Consider the following 20,892-nt stretch of genomic DNA (forward strand, 5'->3'; position numbering starts at 1 on the left):
GACAATTATGTCACTGTCTCACCAAATAAAACCAAAATCACCCACAACTGCCACATATTAATATTATTAATTAATATTAATATCAGAATTAAGATTTCTCTCACATTAACATCTCATACATTTTTAGTCAATCCATGAACACCAACAATTTCCTAACCTTTCATAGCTGGAGCTCTTGAACATCTGGAAGTGATGTCATTGTTTCTAAATTGTTTGCAATGCGACCGTCACGGGAAAACCAATCCAATGTGCTATGTCAACAAAATGTGTCTTAATAAAGCACATTTCAGTGCATTCTTTTCTAAAATGTTTCAACAAACGTAATAACTTGCTCCTGTTTCATTAGGAAAATACATCACGTATCACAGAAATCATAACACAAAAACTTTGCCAGGAGATATGCCTTGTTAGGAGCAGTCTAAATATTTATCAGAGTGAGAACAGCACAGCAATGTATGTTCAGTAAGCATCTGTTGGGCCCATGTGGACACAAATGCACACGGTTTCTATTAATCGAGCTCCGGATGAATGCAGCGGGTCATTGATGGGTTAGATGAGAGATTGGAAATTAAGCGCAATAGAATGTTCTTCACTTATGTAGCCTGTGGCCTGACGGCAGAAAGCAGCATGGTCAGATCATATCACAAAACACATGTGGCACGCAAGGAGAAGCGTTTTTAATGTAACTGTAACAGGAGAATATGAAACAAGTTTCTTCTGCTCACCAAGGCTGTATTTTCAGCATCATTCTCCAGTCTTCAGTGTCACATGATTCTTCAAAAATCATTCTCATATGCTGATTTGCTGCTCAAGAAACATTTCTGATTATAATCAACGTTGTGGAAACCTTGATGCTAATTTTTTAGGATTCTTTGATGAATAGACAGCATTTATTTGAAATGAAAATATTTTGGAACATTATAAGTCACTTTTGATCAATTTAAGGCATTTTTCAGGGATTCTGTAGGTCTTTACCATTCAACAATGAACGGCCTTTAAAAGCTATTAAATCAAAGAAACTGTGGGAAATATTTAATTTTGAATTAATTAAATTATATTTATCTATTTTTACAATTTAATTGTCTTAACTGTCACTTTTTTATATTAATTTAATATGTCCTTGCTAAAAAAATAAAAATCTATATAAATAAAATAAATAATACAAATCTTATCGGCCGCAAACTTATCTATCCATCCTTTGTTTAAAAGGCACTAAAACTATTGGCAAGATTTTAAAAAGACATTGCATTACTGTAATGATAAAAACTTCCTATTCATCGGGAAGAAGGAGGCGGGAACCGGCGCACAATCAAAAATCATTTTAATATTCGAAAATAAACAAAACAGCGCACCAGCCCCTCACGCCGACTGACGCGCACAAATAAAAGCCAAAACATAAAATAATGTCCCGGGCCTGGTCCTCTCTCGTCCTTCACGGTCGTCACTCCAGTTTTATATCCTTCCATCTCCTACGTGGGACTCGATACTAGCGGTGGGGCTCAGGTGCAGCTCATCTCCAATCACTACACCTGGCCTCACTCCTCGTTCCCACGCCTCTCGGCCCCGCCCCACTCGCTGCAATTACCCACAACAACAGCCTAAAAAGAAAACTAAACATCTATTCAGCTGTTTGCTAAAAGTCATTTTCCAAGGAAACTTCAGCCGAAAAGGAAAGGTTTAGTAAATAATCACATTTGGATGAAAAAAAAGGTAATGCATTGAAAGGACTGATGCATGATTCATTTACAATAACACATGAAATATGTATTAAGAAAGATAATAGTGTTGATTGCGACTTCAAGTTATTCCTTTTCAAACTCAACATAACCACTCTAGTGAAGTTTACCCTAGAATATACATAGGCTACTACTGTAGATTCACAATTTTAAAGATTCATTTGGTATCATTTGGTTTAACACATTTAAACAAGGTTTTAGAAGTGGCAGAGATATGTCTTTCAACAGTGTAACTGAAAAGTTTATGATGGAGGATGATGTAAATGTCACCACATACTTGTAAGTCTGCAGGTGCAAAAATGTGATTCAAGAACCAAGAATCCAGTCTGAAATAGCTTTCACACTGCAATAATTTTGCCATTAAAAGCACATAAAATGTGTCCTAAGTGGCATGTGGAGAGCCACTGAAGACTGCTAAGGCTTTAACAAACGTCACTCCTCAAACATACTGTGCAGCAGATCCGCTTCCCTCAACATAAACAGGAAAAAATATGGGATTTCAGTCACAGGGCGGTGTGATTCAATCAGCAGTTCGTTGGTGCCAGCGTGCAGAAAGCCCTGGGCCTGGCAGAGACGGATCCGAACATACCCTCTGATGCTCGCTGGCCTGAGAGGGACGTCTGAGGCAGTGAAACAAGCTTAAAAACTCCCACATCCACAAATGTCGTCTGTTTAATTGAGAAAGTTTTTAAAACCACCAAGTGTGTCTGATTGTCATTAGCAGATGGTTTCAACCCAACTGGAAAGAAAAATCAGCCATTAGATCTACGTCACATATAGAGCAAAATTTGTTAGTGTAAACCGTTCGTAAAAATATTAATGTGTAAATTGTTGCATTCGATGCGTTTACGATTTATGCAGAAATAAGTTCTTCTTGTTTCTCATAAACTCACGAACGGCAAAGTCTCTTGATGATCAGACTTTCTTAAAAGAAAAAGACCTAGTAATCTCACACCATTACAGATTCAGAAAATATCTCAGTGATGTCTCAAACCTAGATTTATCAAGATACAAAGTCTGCAGTCAAAACCAGAGATCTCAATGTTAACTAAATTTCTCATCAGAAAGTAATTATTCTGACCTGTTTCTTATTCATTTTGATTAATCTATACTCTTATCTTGCATCAACTATTGACTCGTTTGCTTCATTTTCTTTTTTTTTTTTTTTTTTTTTTTTTTTTTGGTATTTAATGGAATTTTTATTGAGACAATGTTGACTTTTCAATATGAAAACATTAAGTCTTCTGCGACTATGAAGAGTAGCATAACATAATGCAACCCAACACAACATGACATTAAAAAAATTATATCATTATTATTGTTTCTCACAGGCACCACACTGGAAAGATAATTCATCCTTGGAGATCTCTTTAACATCTTGATTTTTTTTTTTCTTAAAAAAAACGTAAAATGCCTCAAACTATGCTCAGAAATCTCAATATAAGCTCATGCATTCATCATGAAATATTTCCAATAGCAAATGATCTGAGCTGTTACTGCTGACTTGTTTGTCTATTTTTTATGCATTTAAATTAATTTTAGGAGATACATCTGAGAAAAAGCAGATTCTTCAATAAAACATACTGTTAATAAGAGCTTTTTTCCCCTCTCAATCTCTCAATGTCTCAAACGGCGCTCAGATCTGCCAAGAATCCAAGTCTGAGATCCCAATATGAACAAGCATTCCCCATCAAATTTTTCCACGAGTAAATTTTTCGAGCCGTTTATTCCAGCTACTGACTCTTTTGTGTTTATTTTGATGTATCCAAAGGTATTTTAGGAGAAACATCTGAGATTCTTCAACAAAACATGCTGTAATGAGAAAAATCATTATTTATGATCATTATTTGTAAGACCATGGTTAATTTTTGTAAGGGTTCTATTGTAGTCTGTGTTACTTGCAGCGTGTTTCTATATTTTGAGTAATTGCAGTCTGTTGTCAAACAGATGTTTTCTTCTTTTTTTCTATTTGCATGTGCATGTGTTGACATACTGTACAGTAACAGTATAAAGTTATTATGCGAAGGTGGGGCTTTTCATTAACATTTACATTAGGTGGTGCATGCATATGTCACTTAGTTTTTTAAAGAAATGTAACTTCTTTGGGTTTATTTTGTAAGGAAAAGGATGGATTGGACACAAAGCCAGCAAAAGAGTGAAACACAAAAGTTAGGGGAATGAAGTTGCGTGGCATACACAACCACTGAGACATAGGACTGAGAGGAATTACTGGAAACGTCCAGTGTCGCATTCCCAAATAAATATAAATTCCTTACCTATACAGAAGAGTATAGAGGAGAGTGAAAACTCAAAATACACTCATACGGCACAAAAACACATAAGACATTCCCATGCAGAAAAAAGACAAAGACAGGAATATATAGGGAATGGGAACAAGTATCAGGTGCAGCAGGCTGATGGAGCGCGCATGCTTTGAGTAAGTGCAGATCACTCCAACATTGGTGGATGACAATGACAGGACCAAAACAACCACCATGTGCAAATGATAGCGACAGCACACAGGTGAACGGCAGAAAGGAGTCGGAGAAGGTACCGGTCACAACACATTTAATGATGCTTGCAGGGAAACCTATTGTGGAATGTCAGAGTCAAACTTTTTACCTTTAGTTTGGCTGCAGATCTGAGTCTTTATTTGGATGCTTGACATTCAATGGAAATGAACAGCTAGTTCTCAGACATCTCCTCCAAAGACAGCTATGAAGCTTCTTGAAGGTATGAGGGTCATAATGTATAACCGACAATGTCAAACCACTGAAATATCCTGAAAGTCCCCTGACGAGCTGCATGCAGTATTATTATTGTCACTGCTTTGTTTCCAATTCTCCTTTTCGTCATACAAGGATATAATACTCAGCCATCTGAAGCATCTAGTTTACGGGCTCCAGTAAGAGTGCTATTCATTCTGTGTCATTCCCACATGACAGCGGGTTTAGAGATTTGTCCGTCATGCAACCCTAAATGGAACTAGCAGTCGACTAAAGCGGATGCTGGTCCTACCAAATGCAAGCAGCCAACAATCCACATTATCACTTTAGTATACAGACCCATTCTTACCATGAACAAGTTGCTTATTAGCATGCCTATAATTAACAAATTGACTTTTTATGAGTACTTATCCAAATTTGAACTGATGAAGAAACAAACTGATCTACATCTTTGATGGCCTGAGGGTGAGTACATTTTCAACAAATGTTTATTTTGAAAACTGGTTTTTAATCATGAATTTAGATTTTTTTTATTACATTTTAGTTTTAGTCGATTTTAACTGTATAATATCCTAAAAATGTGATTTTGTTTGTATTGTGGAATATGTGTCATTTCGGAATTAGTTTTCATTCCTTATAACAACACAAAGCACAAAGCAACACAAACTGTTCCAGAGGATATACTGTGTGTGTGTGTGTATATATATATATATATATATATATATATATATATATATATATATATATATATATATATATATATATATATATATATAAAAGACATTTAAAATGTGACCTGTCCAGTTTTTTTTTTTTTTTACTTGTCCATCAAATGACAGTTTTATGAGTAATTCACTTGGGAGGATAAATAAATTATACTACATTGATTAAAAACATTTAATATTTTCCACAAATTTATCTCCAAAAAAGGCTTTAGGCTTACTGTCAATATGTTAATTGAATGCAGACCTGTACAGTATATAACCAAACGTATATGAAACCGAAACACACCTCATATATAAATACTAAAGACATGTAGAAACAGTAGAAGTGAAACTCCATTTAATCTCTATCCATTTGATTATCAGATCAGTGAGCTCTGAAGCTTTACGTTCCTGTTTGATTCATCTCCCTGTATGACAGACAGCTCTGAAAAAAGCAACACATTTGTCTGGACCTGTGCTGTTTATCAGACAAAAGACATCGGTTTATATTTAGATTAGACTGTCATTTGCATACCTCTCCGCTGAGGAAAGTCTTGACAGAAAACAGTGCAACGATGTCAGCATAAATATTTATGAAAACAGAAAACATGCAAAGATATGAAACCCTCCTGCCTTGTTCCAAGAATTCTGTGTTTGATTGTTTTTCTGCTTCGTTAATAGGTAAACAGTCACAGTTACTTATATACTAGACATGAAATCAAAATTCACCCCATTTTCCTCATCTAATTTTGAACAAATCAATGGCTTTTAGTGCATTGCAACGCATTTCCTAAGTGTTTACTGACAAAAATCCACCATGAAGTCTCGGTCATAATTTGTTCTCAAGTCCCTCATTTAATGATTATTTATTTAGATAAACAGCACACTCTCCTCAATAAGACGAGCGATTAGAGGAATCATTCATGTCTGGAGCACAAACAGTGTAGGAGAGTTAAACAAAGTTTAATACTTAGTGTGAGTAATTTAAACAAACCCCTAACCAAGTATAAGCAATAGTAATCATGATTCGAACCAGCACTTTTCTTTGGAAGATCACTGAAGGCCTTTATTAACAAAAGAGATTTAAGGTGATTGTAAAACTAAAAGCCTGTTAACACTCACTGTCTACAGCTCCTTCACAATCTGAACAACATCTGAGTCACTTCTGTTCTGCTATTGTAAGTCAATATATTCACTTTCTACTGATGCATTTGTGCATTTACATTTGCAGGATTTCTATTATTAAACCGAAAAAAAAAAAATATATATATATATATATATATATATATATATTCTTGCAAAAAAAAAAAAAAAAAAGTTTTGTTTAATTAGTCCATAGCTGAAATAAATATTACCCTAGTAAAGATCCTTTAGTAAATATGCCTCATTAGCTTTCTAAATGAGACAGAATTAAAACCTTCAGGCAGGATGTTAAACTGCCCAAATAAAATACATTTTATTATCATATTCAGCATTAAACTGAATATGAATATGAAACCTGCAGCTCAGTTTAAGCAGCCGAATGAATCAAATTAACAGCTGTTTTGTAACACAAAATACTTGCTTAACCCGCCATTACATTTTACATCAACACAATAATGTAATTTGCCATTTGCAATTTGTATGTTTGAGCTACAGGAATGCCTTTCTCAAAAAACAAAAACAAAAAAAAACAATACAAATAAAAAAGAAACCACATCCAAGGGACCACAGCAGTGACCAATGACCTTCACTTTTAAACTGAGCTAAAGAGTTACACTGATGGGGTCAAACAAACAAACAAACAAAAAAATCTAGAAATTTGTGCATCAAATTTAATACAGTCACTGTTCGAAAAACTGTCACCTCAGGTCATGTCAAGTCATGTCACCTTTATATATAGCACTGTATAAACTGAGTGTGTCAAAGCAGCTTTACACTGTCAAACAGGAAAATAGTTAGTCAATAATGCAAGATGATGATCATCTCTTAAATAGCTATTTTTAACATGAAATGTAAACATTTTAACATTACATTTATGAACACAGAGGCATTACAATGACTGTATTTGACTTACTAGTGCTAATAAGTTTGGTGTGGAACGTCTCTAAAGCGCTACACCAAAACACGACTATATCACCGGTTGCATCATCACTTTCTAATGCACAAGTCTGTGGTGTATGGTACAGAATCAAATATGTTAATCATCAGTCATTTTTCTTTGCATGTGAGCAGACTATTCCAACTGTTAGATGAATTGCATCTCTTTGGCACATTATGTCTGTGATGGAAGTGAAAGACATCAGCATCCTGTTAGAAGCAAAACACGCCCACTCAAATAAAGCTAAGAGTTTGAGAAAATGATGAAAGGAACATGACACAGACTCTCTCAAACTTGTCCATGACCATAATACAGTAGTTTAAAGGCATTATATAACTGACTCTTCTTCAGCGACACTGATAGATATTTAATCCCAGATTGCATATTTGAAGCATCTGTTAAATGCAGGCGGGTTACAGAAAACATGTTAGAAACATCAGAAAGACCATGAGGAAGCTATCACAAGATATCGCTCTCACTCCATTTCCATCAACACAAGTGGACATAAATGATCCCAAACAGAAACAACAATAGATTAACAGGAAGACCGAAGCCATTTGGACGACCAGATAGAACACAAGAACCAGCTGGTGTCTCCTACTCCTACCAAACCAGACTCAAATGCATGATATCCTCTAAAAAATGCTTGCAAACTGTAAGTTTTAAGGTTTGTTGTTGCTATAAATTCCACCTCTAAGTGTGTGCCATATCTAGAGAACAGAATATCAGAGACTTGAAGGTGTAGGATTCTAGGAATCCACCCACAACAACCTACAATCATGTCAGGCACCATGCATATTTTCTTATGAAAATGTAAGCAAGCATCTCATTTTTCATACTTTTGCATGTAAAAGAAAAACCAAGTACGTTAAAAAACCGTTAATCTCTATAATCACTATAACCTTGAATTATAAAATCGAAATAATAAAATTTAACTATGATAAATAAATGTACGACATGACCCAAACATCTAAATCTCTTGCCTAGATCTGAGTCAATAATCTGTCTGCAGATCACGTTCAGAAAGGCTACTGTGAGATTTCAGCTGTAATGAAAGAAAGCGCCTAAACAGATGTTTAATGTGAATTCCTAAAGCGTTACGTGATGAGATATATCTGCATGCTCTGCATCACTGTTGTCATGCAAGTTACTTCACATTTTGTATATATACACAGCTAGAGCATGGTAATGGAAAAGTTTACAAACAGCACTTACTGATTTGTGTGTCCGGATGATCAGCAAACAAACAGATGCAAAGGAAATCCATCCATCCATTCTTCGAGTGACTGAAGCCTGAGTTTAACATGCACTTGTCCTCAGTGTGAATGGTTCAATGCAGCCTGATATTGCACGAGCCTGCAGTCAATGTTAATACAGAGTAATCAGCCAATCGAAAGAGGTCAGAGAGATGAATGAAAAGTTATAATTATTACAGTTACATTAAGAACTGACTATACACACAATACACTAATGACATCCCTCTACATCTTCACAGGATGAATTGTCACAAGGAATACAGAAAAGAGTAAGAAAGAATAGAATTAGTTGTTCTGTTAAAACAGACATCTCTGATATTCTGCTCTCTAATTATGGCTTGGGTCTAATATAAGTCTATGGGAATCTTCCATTTTATTTTCTGCCAGGTGAAACTTGTAAACATCCTTTAAATCTTCAGTTTTAACAATACATAATTTGACTTACAATTCATATTCTTAACACAAACAATTTCTATAAAAATCTAAGCACTTAGGGTTCTGTTCGAATCCAGTTCACTAGCAAAAGAGATGCACTGCTTTAACAAACACCACTAATTATAATCAGTTTAGACTGAATTTAACAGCATTTAACAGGGATTAGTCAAGCACATTTCCAGCACTTCCAAGCAATGCCACAAAAATAATGCATTTGATGCATAATTAACAATCAGAATGAAAGAAAACAGTTTTTCTAAAGTCTTACTGTCAAAAGTTATTGCAAAAACATCAGCATTCATGTCCACCTGTTAACTTTTTGTAGATGTTAACAATCCGAATAAGACACTTTTCTGTCTTGAATGCACTTTAAAAAGCCTGTTTGAACACATCGATTCATAGACATGGACTGAGCATCATACATTGTGGAAGAGAAGAGTCTCAAGGAAACGAATAATTAACTTGCTGATTTACAGCCAGACCAAGTCAGACAACTTAAACTGAAGCATGGCTCTGGATGAAAGACGTCTGCCACACCGTGGTGGAAATCTGTGCTGAGTCACCAGCTATTTGTTGTGTGGCGAACGGTCTTATGGGCAATGCTGTGACTTGGTTTGCACATGTTTAAAACGACATAAAGATCCAAGATTTGAGAAATTCAAAAGCTGAATGTTCTAATCCACGGTGTATTCTGCCACTTGTGCTGGACGGCTGACCATAGAGTGAGCGAGTCACAATGATTTACACAGATAAGCAACTCTAAACAGATGTTTGACTTTGTCCATCCAAAGCTGCTGATGAATTGTCACCGTGACAAAAAAACACAAATAGTTTTTCTTATGAAGGAATTTATTTAAAAATTTGATTGTCATAGTTACCTCTCCAGCATGAGGAGGTTGGAATCAGGTGCAAACCTTAATGATGTGCTTTGTTTGGATGATAAGACTATGCTGTTGCATTCAGAATAATTCACAAGTGGCTTTAAATAAATAAAAAAAGGCTGTCAAAAAGCTCACATATCATTCAGAAATCAGAAATGTAATAGCATCAATTTTTATGCACCATGTCCTGAGATACTTTGAAAGCCAGTGCCATTGTGTGCTAGAATAAATCCAGTTTAAATCACAGATTCAGGGCATGGCCATAGCTCATATTTATGTCCATATATTTATATACTCACCTTTTCATTTACATTATTCTATGCATTTCCTTTAACATCAACAATGCACGAGAAATAACACCCCATCTTCAATTCTGAATTAAATGAAAAAAAAGATGCATGCAGCAAAATAACACGACTAAAACACACCTTTCCATTGAATTATTATTGTGGACTGCACGCAAAAACAAACACAAACAGAAAAGCCAGACTAGTGTTGTCCAGTTCAGGAATACATGACTCTTAAGCCAGATGTTTTTAGTGAATCATAAACAGCGTGTAAACAGTGCAGTGTATTCTGATTCATGAGCAAATTACTCTTATGATCCAATTCTTTTTAGCAAGTCAAAATATATAGCACAAACACCAACAAATGACTCTTATGGACCGTAAAGATATGGGCAACCAGAAGTGGTCTGATTCATGTCCAAATGACTCTTATGAGTTTATTGACTCATTAAAAAAGACTCACTACCAGATCCACTGAAGTGTTGTTTCATTTAGTACTAGACAAATATGAAAATATTATGTACTTAATCCAAGAGTAAACATTTATTGTATATACACACACCATATAAACATATATATAAAACACATCACATTATATATCATATATACACACCTCATTTGATCCAATATAAGCATATACTGTATGCTTTCCTACACCATCCTCTACTATAAAAAGCAATCATAGGTTGCTGAAGTGAAGAAAATATTAAAATATATACTACATTTGCATTTGAGATTTACACAAGCTGAGGAAATGCCTTCTTGTTTCAGATAAGCAAACACTGTTGATTGTCAATAACTAATACATCAACTATTTCAAAACATGGATTTAATTTATTGTTACACTTACAGGTGGATGGCTAGTGAGTCCAGAGCTCCACATCTTCTGTGATGGTTTACATTCATGCATATCACTGTAGAGTGTCAAGTGAAGCTCATGATTTTTCCAATTTTAATGAAGATGGTTCTGTTGCAGGACAAATGAAAGCAGGCTTTAACTCTTATCACATAGTGTGACATCATAATGTGAATCATAATCCCTGTGCAAACTATGAACATTGGCGTACTTATCCATGCATTCTTGTGAAACTCAACTTGTTCAAGTAAGCCTTGGAAGTTTGAGGCCTGGAAGCAGACATCTTTTTTTGTTTTTGAACCAGTCACCTGATCTGTAAACGCCTATTGGCTCCTTTTTTGTCAGTATAAAGATCCTACTGACAAACTCCTACTCATGCATGCTGCACAAAGAATTATGGGAAATGGAGTTTTGTTGGTCATTAATTTTTTTTGCAAGCTTTCATCACTGTTCGTGTCAAAAGCACACACAATGCAAATTCAAAAGAGTAATTCTTGATGACCAATATCAGTTAGCTTTCACAAGTCTTTAGTTTAATTTGCAGCTACATTTGAATGGATGGCAATGGAGAAACAAACAGTGTTACCAACATAGTGTAGATTTCCCATGGGACATTTAGCTGGATTATGTTAATTAATTAATTCATTCATTCATTTTGATCATAAAACAGTAATATTATGGGAAATTATTACAATTATTACACCTGTTTTCTATTGTAATATATTGTAAAAATCTTATTTTTGACACACAACATCATTTTCAGCATCATTATTCCAGTCTTCAGTGTCAAATGAAGACTGGAATAACATTTCTTATTATTATCTGCAAAGAAATGAGTTGTGATATTCACATTTTTGTGCAAACCATGATACATTTTATTCATTATGTATTGATGAATTATTTGCATTGATTTAAAATAGTAATCTTTTGTAACATTTCAAAAGTTTTTACTGTCTATTTTGACCAATGCAATGCATGTATGCTAAAAAAGTATTAATTTATGAAAAAAATAAATTAAATTAAATAATAATAATAATAATCATACTGAACCCAAACGTTTGTCCTGAAGTGTATTAATATAAAAATGCACATATAAATATGAATATGAAAATATAAATGTTCATGATTTATAACAACTTGAACAACCTATATTATGTTGCTTTCGTATTTTACCATGGTAAACTGAGGCATTAGCAAAAACGCGGTATCTGCATTTATTAGCTGAAGAAAAGAAAGTTTTGCTGTTCCTCCCAAGTGGTTTAACGGCCTTTTTTTCTGTGTGGTTAGTGAAAGCTGTTTTTGTACATTCAGCTGAGGTTTTCAAACAGATCTCTTCCACCTCATCATCTGGCGTGCTGTTGTTGTTTCTGTTGCTGTTATTAAATCCACTGCTGGGACACACTGCGGTTTTACCGTAACGCTCTGTCCCTTTGGAAAGACTTCTTTTGCCTGGATAAATTCCCTTTATGTCGAGTTCTTTTCCCTGATTATCCAGGATTCCCTTCCATCATCCTTAAGAAATGTTCATCTCCACCTTGGCAGTTTCGCTTCAGCTGACACTGACATAATAATTGTTAATCCCAACAACATGGAAGCTTTTTCTGAGCATTCAGCTTTTGGCTGATACTGTAACTGCACCATTAAAAAGGAAAAATATTAGATTTTTGACAACCATGTCAATGGATATCCAGTGTGTGCATATATATATATATATATATATATATATATATATATATATATATATATATATATATATATATATATATATATATATATATATATATATATATATATACTGTACACACACATAACAACTGTTTTCATCGCTGATGAAATTTTTCTTGAGCAGCAAATCAGCATATTAAAATGATTTTTGAATATATATTTGTGTGTTTGTTTGTTCTTTAAGTTTGCAATTTCTATGTTGCTGGAAATAAATAAATAGATAAATCAATAAATGGCCATACTGAGATCTCTCCAGATACAGTATAATAATAATTAATAATAATAATTACAGACTTCCAAGGCAATTCCTTATTTAAAGGAATACTTCAGCCGTAAATGAAAAAATCGGTCATAATAATACTTCAAGAGTTTGGGGTGGGTAACATATATGTCTTATGCTAACAATAAACAAACAAAGAACAAACAAACAAACAAAAAAACAAACAGCCAATTTGTGAAATATTATTACAACTTAAAATAACCTTTTAAATGGAACATTTTCAGCATCATTCCTCCAGTCTTCAGTGTCACATGATCCTTCAGAAATCATTCTAATATGCTGATTTGCTGCACAATAAACATTTCAATGTTGAAAACAGTTGTGTTGCCTATAATCTTAAATACATTTAAATAAAAATGTATATCTAGTTTCTAAATATAGATAAATAAATTAAATCTTACTGACCAGAAATTGCACTGCACGAGATGACTAGTTAATTAAAAACAGGTTTGGAAATCTCCATTTAGATCTTGACTCATATTTCCTGTCTCCTCATGTTCATGATCATTGTGAGTTTCCTCCCTGGCATCTTAATTGGTTAATGAGTGATGTCAGACTTTCCTTCTTTAGTTTAGTTAACTTTTTTTGTTGTAACTTTCCATCCTTCAACTATATATTTCTTTAAATTAACATAAATGTCCTACTAATTCACCTCAACTAGCTCAGCATTTGCTAACATATGGAGGCCACAAGAGTTCCTGAGGCTTTCATTAAATGGCTTTTTCCGATTAAGGTTAAAAGACGGACATGATTTCAACAGTTCGATGTATTTTCTCAATAAACATTTAAAGTGTGACAGAGTTGCAGTTTAAATGTATGCACATAAATATAACAGGTTTACATTGCTATGAGAGAAAATTGAGAAAAATCCTGACAAAAAATTGGTCCTGAAAAATGCCGGCAGACGTTGTTTTGATTTTTCTTTTCAGTTATGATTTTGTTTTTGATTTTTGATTTTGATCTTGCTCTCCAGGCTTCAGACTCTCACTTTGGACCATCACTGTTCTCTTCTTCCTGCTTTCTTGGACTGATCATTGTTATTGATCCTCGCCTGTCCTGACTATGATGTGCTTCAGCTGCAGCCGCTCGCCTGGTTTTTCATCTTCGCTCGTCAGACTTCTGTACGTGTTATAACTTTCCTGCACTTCATTTGCTGATCGAACTGTCTTGGGATCCTCTCCAATGTCTTCTTAACCAAAGTGTGGCAGATCGTCACCAGTTTACCTTTTTGTAATACGTTTTTATTGGAGCAACTAACTGCATTTGGGTCCCTCATCACAGAGAATCCTGACACTTACAAAAGATTTCCATTTGAAATAAATACTGTTCCGCTCTGCGGCCAAAAATGTGGGTCAAGAAGCAATTGTGAACAAGTGGCTATTTAGTATTGTTAGGTTGTATATGCTTAGGGCTCTTGAAAGATAAATGGAGGCTATTACTTCTTCTTTAGACATCCCAGCATGGAGCTGGTAAGGGTTCAGATGTGTAAAGTACCTCAGGGAAAGGGATGACTGCTTCTTCTCAAAGTCTTCCATATGGAGTCTTCTGGTAATAACACGCTTGATATAAGCAAGCTTCGTAGCTATTATAGTTCTGCCCCAAAATGTCTAGAAATGGTATTTACTGAGGCTGTCCTAACAAACACAACACTGTCTCCTCATACTGACTCATATGTTGTTCATGGGAATACAGTACACAGTACAAACTGAATATTGTGTGCTTGTCGCTGGTATATATTTACCACTTTAAATCTATATGTTAAAAAAGATTATTGCATTCTACATGTCCAGCATTTGCAGATCGGCAGATCGATTCGATAGACAGAACAATAACAATAGATAGAGTGATAGACAGAATGACAGAGCAAAAGATGATAGATATATTACCCTGATCTTCAAATTCAAAAAGTTTTCAACTCCAGGCTCTTAATGCATTGTGTTTCTTTCTGAAGCATCAGTGAGCATTTGAACTTTTTGTAAAAGTCGCATAAGAGTCCCTCAGTTGTCCTCAGTGTGAATACACATATAGAGAGAGAGAATGAGAGAGAGAAAGAGTTGCAGATAGTCATGCATCTATCACATTTTGTTTAGAAAATGTATAAAGGTATAAGTGTTAGATTTTTTTATTCAGTATAGTTAGTTTAGCAAACCGTCTCAAATGACACAAATAGCATTTAGCATTGATTTTAAAGTTATTCTCAGACAACACACAATCATTTACATTCATTTGTGTCTGAGAATGAGTTTGCTTTTAGAGCTCCTAATGGAGATTGCTGGTGACACATCTTTATATTGAGTGATTAGCATTTCAGATTTATCAGCAACTAATGAATGACTTCAGCCTCAGTCCGTGCAGCGGGAGATTCATAACGGTCTGTGTTTAGTCTGCAGAGCGAAGCTCTCGTTGGTCCGTCTGATGACTAAAGCACGCCGCTGAGTGACGACGTCGTACTGGCAGTGAGGTGAAGTCATCCAGTCGATGGTCTGGAAAGAAACGCAGCTGATATGAAATCAGGGATTTCCTGGGAAAGACCAAAAGTCTGTTCGCTGTGGCGACCCCTGATAAAAGGGAGCAAGCTGGAGGAAGAGAGAGAGGTGCTTTATTCTCGCCACATGTCAATCACTACAGTGACTTAGAAACATCAGCAAATAAACACTTTAAATGCACTACAGAGGACGTCAGAAATGACTAAACATAGTCTGCACTCTGGATTTTTTTTTTTTTTTTTTGTTCATGTAAAATCATGTTCCATTTTAATTTTAAATGGGTTACAATCATATATACCAAATTATAGCAACCAGAACTATATGTTTGTATTTGCATATTTACATGCCATTTTTAAGACCAAGCCAATTTTTTTTTGGTCTTTGTTTAATTATTAATTACATACACACATACAAAAATACGTTTTAAATAAATGTTAAATATATGTTGTGTACATGCATATATATAATACTGTAAATATTTATGTTTAGTCTGTCTTTAGTCTGTTTGACAGATATCTTTTACTTCTAAAAAAAAATGCAAAGGAAAGCAAAATAGAAACAACAACAACAAACTGCACGAAAGCATTAGGGGAAAAGTTAATGACAAAAAGCTGCACTGCTGAAACCTTCAGACTAGCATATATTGTAGAAGGTTGTATGAAGGCCTGCATGAATCCATTGGGACATGGTAAGATTTGCTGGTTTGTGGAAAAATTATTGCATAAGTCAAGTAAGTGGTTGTCCTAAGAGTTGAGCTGGGCAGTCGGGCATAATATGAATAAACTGAAAGTAGAAGGTTCACAGGAAGGTTTCGGTGGTCCATCAACGACTATAAACTAGCACTAACCTCTTTTAACTGGTCTGGTCTAAACTGGTCTTTTCTGTGGATGTTTTCAGGGTTTCACTGAGCAGCTAATCAGGATCATTTACACAATGGTCTTGAAGGGACAGCAGTGCAGCTCTCATGATACTGTCAGGTCACCTTTTTCCATCTAGTACTCCATATATCTATCTGAAATTATTAGTGTACAACACCCAAATGTGTGAGTTCACACTTAAAGAAACTTCCTGCCAAAAGTAGACACAGATCTTCAGTGCATGCATGTTGTTTCCACAAATGGATGCTTTTATTCATCTATCTATCTAATTAAAAATGATAATAAAATTAAATTTATGTGTACAGTATACTTAAATTAATAATTATTCTAATATAATAGAGGAGCCCTAGGCAATAGAAATGCAGTAGAAATGGTTACAAATGGCATTAAAATTAGCAAACGCCATTTCTTAATATGCCATAAAAATAGATCTATGTCTTAGTCTCTACTTACAAGATACAAAAAAATAAAAAAAAGTTTTCAACAGTGCCAAGGCAAAAACAAATTGTAATTTATGTTGCGTTCGCTCATGTGATGGCACAGCAGCCCAATGCACCGCGGCACCCAGGAGGCAAAGGCTTTTATCTTCCATGACAAATGCCTGGTCTGCACACGGGTTCACAAAGACCTGACGTCTTTCCGAGCGCTGCAACATCCCTCACACTTCTCCCAGCTGAAATCATTATTGCCAGGTGTCTCACATTTGACAGAGGCTTGTAAAGCAGGCCCTGCAGGTAACAGTATCTCATGAACGACCAGCAGACAAGCATGCAGCTCCTTTAGAGATCAGTCCGTCTCTTAAACTACACAACCCGCCAGCGTGAGATCTTTTCCATTCACTTGTGTCTCAGAGCTACCATTCCATCATGCTCAACTGGACATGCGTGAATTATGGATCAGCATGGATTTGCTGTAGCTGACAAGCCATTTGAAGCATTGCAGCAAGAAATGCCTTTGACCGACACAATCATATTGATCTCCTGTCTTAATCCAGCCGTTTCCTGTTTAATTACATCCAGAGCTGTAAGAATGGACAGCAGTGAGACTGGAACACAAATTCAGAATTGTATCTTTAAAAGGAAAATGTCTAAATGAAATAGTCTGTTATTCTTCACACACAAATCGAAGCATCCTAGGTGTGTGTGACTTTCTTATTTCAGAATAATCCAATCAGAGTTATATTAAAAACGGTCCTTGCTCTTCCAAGTCTTTCAATGGGGGAAGTGGGTGTTTGTTATCAACAGCTCAGAAAACGTGAAATAAAGTGTGCGCGTCTATAATAAACGTCTCTCACATGGCTCCGGGGGGTGAATAAAACCCCCCTGTAGCGAGTCCATGCATTTTTGTAAGATAAATATCCAGATTTCAAATGTAATAAACACTTTTTTTCTCACTTCTGCTGAATTTTTTTTTTTCTATAAGCTACTTACAATTGTACTTTACAAAGGTGCTTTACAATTTAAACTTTACATTTTCATGAGATTCATCCAAATATATCCAAGCTAGGAAAGTGGAAAGAAGAAAGCAATCAAAATATTAAAATCTGCAAACTTTTCCATCTGTAGTGGTCTATGTCTCTATCACTGAAATAATAACAAATGCTCCAAGAAATCTATTCAAGAACATTATTTTCCAATAACCAGAAACTTAAAACTAGCACTCCATAAATAAACTCACTTATTCCACTAAAACTCACTTAAAATTGTACAGTCAACACTAAAGGGGAAACATCAGGTTAAGTTAATTTATGAACGTTTTATATTTCAGAATAAATGCATAATTCTTGGACTGCATTGTATAAACTGTATTATTCTTTTTTTTTTAAAGATGTAAATAAAATAAAGATTACATAAGACTATTTAAGCCATTTTACTTCAAAATTTCACATTCAATTCAATGTGTACTTGTTGTTTCTTTGTAATTATTTGTGAAATGTAGCAATTTTCTGGATGAAAGGGTTTTAAAGTCAATTGTTGTAATGCATTTGAGCTAAAGAAGTTTTGGATAATATTTTCGATTATCAATCAAATTGAAACAAACCACGAATGCAAAAAGTATTTGGATAGGCCTAAGTAATGTCTGAATGCATCTGCACTAAAACTGTTACTCTAAACAAGAACTTAATAGCTAGCTACTAAAACTTCAACAGTAATTAGATTACTGTACTTATTACTCTATTAAAACTACTGCATTACTCATTACTTATTACTAAATCCCATATAAACCTTGAAAAATACAGGGAAAGACATAAAACTGCTCTTTTAATTAATTCAAATATAATATAAAATTACACAAATCATTCTTCAACTGACCAAAGTATTCAAAGGGAGAAGGTTACATTACAAACATAGGATTTTAACATTAGATGTTACATCTTTATGTTAAATCCACTATTGTTTTATTGCTCTATAGTCTAGACAGTATTTAATGCAATTAGATCAGAAGTAACTGCAATTAAATTACAGTAATTTTAAAGGAAGTCCCTGTAGTTCATTACATTGAGTTCATTAACATTATCCACTACTGCATCACAAACACAACAAATGTTTTATCATTTTTAAACCAAACAATATTCTTTATTTTAAACATTTTGCTTGAATATTGTGTTTGCACTTGTCTTGATATTTGGTCTCTAATGAATGACATTCAGATATTTGAAATGCCCCTTACATAATTGATTCAGTCTTAAATGCAGTGTTACAGATGATGCCTTCAGATGCTGACGAAGACAAGCTGAAAGAGTGAAGAATTACTCAACATCTGGACTACACCACCCCCACCTGGTTACTGCAGGCACTATGTGAGTCTCTTAGCTGAGCTAAAACACACATGGTGTCAGCAACATGGGTTCGATTCTCTTTTTTTTTTTTTTTTACCAATATTCAGAACTTTGCATGATTCTTCGAGTCATTCTAAGAAATTAGTTAAATATATTAGTGATAATAATAATAATTATTATTATTATTATTATGATTATTTTCTAGAGAATTGCATTGAAATATCGTTGAGCTGACCTGTATAATATATAAATATATATAAATATATATTTTTTTTTAATTATAAAAAAGATTTAAAAAAATATTTAATTTAAATAAAATGTAATTATTAATTTAATTAGTATATATATTTGTTTTAATTTAATTTACTATAGAAAAGCGCAAGTTTTTCCAAACATAGAAAATATAGTTTGCAATAGGTTTTATGTTGTTTTTTTATGTTTTCACATTTTTATGTTATCAGGGGACATACTGTATGTATTTAAGAGACAAAATTAAGTTTTTAAGGAATTACCATACAATTGACAACAATTAACAACAAGCAATGTGTGTGTGTGTGTGTGTGTTCTCATTTTCATTTGGTTCAAGGTTATTGAAGTAGTAAAATAACTCAAATGAAACTGAAATTGAATAAAAAAAAATGATATAGATAGATAGATAGATAGATAGATAGATATCTCACTCTCTCTCTCTCTCTATATATATATATATAAATTAACAAATCTTTCTACCATATTATTAATTAATTCCCTTTCTTTAGTTCAATTTTGTCCCCAAATTATGAATTGCTAAAGAATTACGACTTAAAATTCACTAAAATTAAAGAGTGAATTAATACAACTTAAATAGCCACTATTTACTAAAACAAGGGAACATTTTCTAATTTTTAAAAAATTACACACGACTTTGCAGCTTACATATGAGAAACTTTGGGTTGAAACCCTCAGAGCCATTTGAGTGCTTTTCCCAGCTCTGAACATTGAAATGTGCAATATATGTAGACTGAGAGAAGCACAAACACGTCCATGTCCATCTGTAGTAAGAATATAAATGGAGGCTGCATACAGAAATAGTTCAGCCTCCTTGGGGTCTTTTTGCACGCATAAGGGAAAGTTGCTGATTAAATCTTTAAATCTGGTTTCATATTGAAGCATTCAGGCATTAATGTTCCTTAACGGGTTTAGTACAGCAGTGCTACTGCAATGCAACATATTTTTTAAATGCTTAGGAGTCACCATATAATTCAAATAGAATAAGAAGTGCACTGCATGAGTAACATTCCCGAGAGCTAGTTACGTTAACTGTGCATTATAAAATACAATCAGCACCTTAATGTCCCTCTAGCTCCTCCTACTTCCAAGATGGCAGCATGTCTCTCTGTCTGTGATTGATATTTGTTTGTTTATGGGAAAATAGCAAATTGATCATTTTATGAGCTTTTTTACAATATAACTATAATGTAGAGTCGGTATTTGTTATACTCGACGCTTGTTATACTCGACGGGGCTTCCTGTTTACAAGTGACAACATGTAACATCATTGGTCGCTGCAGAGAAAACAGATAACCCATATTGGACTTCTTCATTGCTGACCTGAACTGTTTTATTATTTTTCTGTGTCTTAAGTAATATTTTGTCTTTTACAACAGCGTTCCCAATGTCATGTAAATCAGATAAGGGCACGTGTGCATTTGACTGTTCACTAAATGTCACGTTGCCTATTTTTCTCTTCTGACACCGTTGTCTTGGCTTGTTTGTCTAGTCTCATTATGTTATATGACAATTT

The sequence above is a fragment of the Carassius auratus genome, chromosome 5 (genome assembly GCF_003368295.1).
Source record: "Carassius auratus strain Wakin chromosome 5, ASM336829v1, whole genome shotgun sequence".
Lineage (NCBI taxonomy): Eukaryota > Metazoa > Chordata > Actinopteri > Cypriniformes > Cyprinidae > Carassius > Carassius auratus.